Source organism: Rhinoderma darwinii, chromosome 2 (genome assembly GCF_050947455.1).
Source record: "Rhinoderma darwinii isolate aRhiDar2 chromosome 2, aRhiDar2.hap1, whole genome shotgun sequence".
NCBI classification, from domain to species: Eukaryota; Metazoa; Chordata; class Amphibia; order Anura; family Rhinodermatidae; genus Rhinoderma; species Rhinoderma darwinii.
This window is the reverse complement of record NC_134688.1, coordinates 391,183,141-391,189,140: the sequence shown is the minus strand read 5'-3', so window position 1 is coordinate 391,189,140 and position 6,000 is coordinate 391,183,141.

Below are 6,000 nucleotides of genomic sequence, written 5' to 3'. Positions count from 1 at the left end.
TTTTTGTTTCGCCATAACTTTAGCAGAGCTATAACTTTTTTATTTTTGCGTGGACAAAACTATGCCAGGGTTTTTATTTTTATGGGTTGTCGTTTTTATTTGGTACTATTTTGGGGTAAATGTGACTTTTTGATCACTTTTTATTCAATTATTTGGGAGGAGCTGTGACCTAAAATCAGCGATTCTGGCGTTGGTTTATTTATATTTTTTTATGGTGTTCACCATGTGGGATAAATGACATAACAGTATTATTTGGTTGTTACAGACGCGGCGATACCAAATATGTTTTTGTTTTTTTTAAATGTTTTTTCCAATAAAAAAAAACTACTTATGGGAAAAAAAGCAAATGGTTTTTTTAACCCCTTAGTGACCAACCTATTTTAGGCCCTAATGACAAGCAATTTTTTTTTTTTTCGTTTTTCTATAGTTGTATTTAAAGAGCTATAACTTTTTTATTTTTCCGACGACATAGCTGTATGAGGACTAGTTTTTTGTGGGATTAGTTGTACTTTTTAATGGCACCATTTCGGGGTACTTACAATTTTTTTATTAACTTTTATTAACTTTTTTTGGGGGGAATAGAAAAAACTCCTTAAATTCCGCCATTTTTCTATGCGTTTTAAAATAACACCGTTCACTGTGTGGTGTAAATAACACATTACCTTTATTCTAGGGGTCGGTACGATTACGACAATACCACATATGTAGAGGTTTTTTATGTTTTATGACTTTTGCACAATAAAAACTCTTTTGAACTAAAAATATTTGTTTTTGCATCGTCGCATTCCAAGAGCAGTAACTTTTTTATTTTTCTGTCAATGTAGTGGTATGTGGGATTGTTCTTTGCGGGACGAGACGTAGTTTTGATTGGTACTGTTTTAGGGTAGATGGGACATATTGTTTAACTTTTATTATGACTTTTTTGGGGGGGGCAATGGAAAAAAATAGCAATTTTGCCATTGTTTTTTGTGTTTGTTTTTTTACAGTGTTCACCTTGCGGTTTAAATTACATATTGACTTTATTGTTTGGGTCATTATGGTCACGGTGATACCATATATGTGTACTTTTATTTATTTTTTACGCTTTTACTAAATAAAACCACTTTTTACGAAAACAAATTTATTTTTTATTTTTTTTACTGCGGCGCGTCCTAATAGGTATATACCATGGGCTGACCTGGGGGCCTTTATCAGGCCCCCGGCTGCCATGGTACCTTATCGGAGGCCCGCAATTGCATTTGCGGGCCACCGATGGGTAGGAGAGGGAGCTCCCTCCCTCTGTAAACACGTTAAATGCTGCGGTCGCTATTGATGGCAGCATTTAACAGGTTAAACGGCTGCAATCGAAGTAAACTGTCGGGAAAAGGAGATGGCCTCACCTAAGTAACCTTAGTGACCACCGTGAAAAGGCGTATTGGTGGTCACTAAGGGGTTAACTTTAAACTTTTATTTATAAATTTTTTTGACAACATTTGTATAAATTTTTTTTCCTTTTTTTTTTTCCCACTAGGGGACTTGAAAGCCTGAAGCCCTGATCGCTATTCTAATTCAAAGCACTACATATGTAGTGCAGTGTATTAGAGTTGGCAGCCCTCATAGGTTTTTGTACAAAGCAGACACGGAGGCCATTGTTACGCCTCTGTTTGCTATACCAACCATCGGCACCCCAGCAATTGCATCGCTGGGATGTCGGTCGGGTAAAAACACCTCAGATGCTGCGATCTCTACTGAGCGCAGCATCGGAGGGGTTAATTGGCTGGATCAGAGGCTAGTTCCAGTCCTGGCCGTTACAGGAGGCTGTCAGTTGTAACATACAGCAGACATTCGGCAGTGATGGTGCGGGCTCTGCTTCTGAGCCCGCACTATCACCGTGAAAGTAATAGTACTGTGCGTTGCGGGAACCCCTTCCCGACAGCACTGTATATATACGCCAAATGTCGGGAAGGGATTAAAGTCTATAGTCAAATACATAAAAGCACTATAAACACTGTGTTTTGGTTTGTGGCGTTTTTGAGGCAATTTTGTGATCAGTGGCGTACTTCCCAGGGCTGCATGCTCTGAGTATGGTAATTTTTTATACATTTTTCCCATAGGCTTCTCCCGACATTTCAGTTGATAGCTAAGATATATAGATTATATTTTCATCATTTGGGAGGGCAGCAATTGTTGCTGTTCCAGACAGAATTAATTGCTATTTTTCATTGCAGTACACTCTAACTTGGTCAGCAAGTGAAATACAATTCCTTGACACTGTGATTTATCAGGAGGGGACATCCTTATATCAGACCTATACGTTAAACTTACTAATAGGAACAATATGCCACATTTTCCAAGTAATCACCCCAGGAGAATGATTAAATAACTCCTGTGGAATCCGCTCCTGAGGGTGAGGCGTATATGTAAGGCTTTATTCAGACGAACGGGAAAAACGTCAGTGCAACGCGCGTGATTTGCACGCGCGTTGCACGGACCTATATTTGTCTATGGGGCCGTGCTGACATGTCCGTGATTTTTCCTCAGCGTGAGTCCGCTGAAAAAAAGTCACGACATGTCCGTTCTTTCGGCGTTTTTCGCGCATCACGCACCCATTGATGTCAATGGGTGCGTCAAAACCACGCATGCCGCACGGAATCACTTCCGTGCGAACTGCGTGATTCGCGCAAGAGCTGTCAAAAGGTTGAATGTAAACAGAAAAGCACCACGTGCTTTTCTGTTTACAAACATCCAAACGGAGTGTCTTTGAGATGAGCGAGCCCGGACAACCGAATCGAACTTCACCGGGTTCGGCCGAACTCGTTGACCGAACCGGCAAAAATTTTTCCAGCACGCGACTTCAGGAGATAGTCACTGTCCAGGGTGCTGAAAGAGTTAAACTGTTTCAGCACCCTGGACAGTGACTTCCGATCACAATATACATGAACCTGTAAAAAAAAAATAAGTTCTGACTTACCGATAACTCCCTGCTTCTTCCTCCAGTCTGACCTCCAGGGATGACGATTCAGTCCAAGTGACAGCTCCAGCCAATCACAGGCCAAGCACAGGCTGCAGCGGTCACATGGACTGCCGCGTCATCCAGGGAGGTGGGGCCGGATGTCAAGAGAGGGACGCGTCACCAAGGCAACGGTCGGGAGGGAAGTTCTCGGTAAGTACGAACGTCTATTTTTTTTTTTAACAGGTTGCTCGATATTGTGATCGGAATTCACTGTCGAGGGTGCTGAAAGAGTTACTGCCGATCAGTTAACTCTTTCAGCACCCTGGACAGTGACTATTTACGTAGACTAGCCTCATCTCTATGATGGCGGCTGCGCGAAAATCACGCAGCCGCGCATCATACACGGATGACACACGGAGCTGTCAAGTGGTTTTTGCGCGCGCAAAACGCCGCATTTTTGCGTCCGCAAAAATGCCACGCTCGTGTGTATCCAGCCTAAGTGAGGACACAATAGTTGATAATAGGCTGGATATGATGTGTGAGAAATTAAAAATTAGGGGATATACCGAGACATTGATAGACAGAGCCACGTTGTTTAAAAATAAAGAGAAGAGAAATAAGATGTGAAGAATTCCCTTTGTTTCGACGTACGGGCCCCATAGTGGTAAAATCTTTCATATATAAAAAATAAATAAATTGGGGACTTGTTCAGAGGGGCTGCGCCAATATCATTGAATTAAAGTATTCCCCACTAATGTCTTACCACATAATCCGCGTGATAAACTTGTGAGAGTGGACGTAGGGACATCCAGGGGTCCAGTACAGACACCCCCGATTGTAAGACGTATCGGGGGTTTCAGGGGGGTCGGCTAATATAAGCCGTACCCCGAAAGTAAGACATATGTCTTACTTTCGGGGAAACACGGGGGTATTGCCGCCTCCTGCCCACTTCCGCGCCGCCCCCCTCTCCATACGTCACCGCGCCGTCCTGTGATGGCGCGGGTACTGAGACTGTACCCACGCGATCAGCGGCAGGAGCACGGCTGTTATACACAGCCTGGCTCCTGCTGCAACTGCCGGAATCGAAGCGCGCGCCGATTCCGGCAGTTTAACCCATTAAATGCCGCTGTCAATAGTGACAGCGGCATTTAATGTGTTTGACAGATGGGGGAGCTCCCTCTGTCACCCGATCGGCGCCCCCGCAAACAAATCGCGGGTCGCCGTCGGGTTTCCATGACAGCCGGGGGTCTAACAAAGACCCCCAGGTCTGCCTTCAGCATCTGCCTGTTAGGCGATGCCGGAGGCATGACCTAATAGGTTGCCTGTCAGTTTTACACTGACAGGCAATAATGCTTCGGTATACTAAGTATACCAAAGCATTATATATGCGATCGGCACATCGCATAGTGAAGTCCCCTGGTGGGACTAAAAAAAAAAATGTAAAACAGTTAAATAAAGTTTGTGAAAAAAAAATAAAAAATAATTCGACAATTTTTTTCCAATATAAGACATACCCCGAAAGTAAGACATAGTGGGGCTTTTGGGGATAAAAAGAAAGTAAGACACTGTCTTACTTTCGGGGAAACACGGTACATGAACACACTAAGGAGGGGCAATTTCCCCTGCATGGGTTTGTGGGAATTGCAAACATTTATTAGAAGGAGATGCATTTTTCACATTCTTATACTGGTTAGAAGTTCTTCATCCATCACAGATAACTTGCTGTTCTAGCTATGTTATATGCATGAAATCAAGGCAGGAATAAAGAAACATAAACGCAGCATCTGCAACAATCTGATAGATTTACCAGTTCAAAGACACTTTTTTTTTTTTAGAAAAGTCACATATTAGTCAGTTACGAATTAGGGTCATTGACCATAACAACAACTAAGGCCACATGCACACGGTCCGAGGTTTTACGGACCCATTCGGTTCTATTGGTTGTGGACACCTTTCCTTAGCACTACAGATGGGTGTCCGTGCCGGGAATTATGGAGCTTGTCCGTTTTTTCATGTTTTACGGGCCATGCTCCTATACTTTGTATACCCGCAATCGTGGTCTGTGATTATAGGACGGGTGTCACGAATTTTTTTTTTTTTATATAATATTGCTTTTAGTATGTCATTAAAATAAATTTTATTTATTTGTGTTTTTGTGTTGTACTTTCTATTTTTTTCTTTCTTTTACTCCTCTATGGGGGCTGCCATTTTGTTTTTCATCTCTGTATGTGTCGATTAACGACACATACAGAGATGGAATACGGCAGCTACAGAGCATAGGAGTCAATGAACGGGAGCCGTTCCATTGATTCTGCTCTCTGTCTCTGTACTGCGCAGACGCAGGTCAGAGTCACACAGCAGAGCAGCTGTTTGCAGGGAGATAGTAGGCGCCATCATGAAGACCAGCTGCACTGCAGGTAAGGTGTGTGTCTCTGTCTGTCCCACTCTCTATCTCACAGACCGCCTTTCTCGTGACCCCCGACGCCCCCCCCTAACGCCCTCCCCCCTGACGGCCCCCCCTTGTATGAAGGACACATGATGCAACTGTACTGGGAAAGCCCTGAACGATAAATCTCTCTAGTTGTGCTGAGACTGTTTGGGAATGTGACTAATAAACCTCTCAGTCTCAGCACAACTAGAGAGATTTATCGTTCAGGGGTCTGGGAAAGCTGGGTGACCACCATTACCCCTCCTACTGGAGTGTGTTTGGGGATTTGACTAATGAATCTCTCACTCCAGTAGGAGGGGGTAATGGTGGTCACCCTGCTTTCCCAGACCCCTGAACGATAAATCTCTCTAGTTGTGCTGAGACTGAGAGGTTCATTAGTCACATCCCAAAACAGTCTCAGCACAACTAGAGAAATTTACCGTTCAGGGGTCTGGGAAAGCTGGGTGACCACCATTACCCCTCCTACTGAAGTGTGAGAGGTTCATTAGTCACATCCCCAAACACACTCCAGTAGGAGGGGGTAATGGTGGTCACCCAGCTTTCCCAGAAGCAGATATAACCAGGAAAGGGCTGGATGGACGGACTGAGGGTGCACAGGGTTTTTGGTGACCCCCTCTGT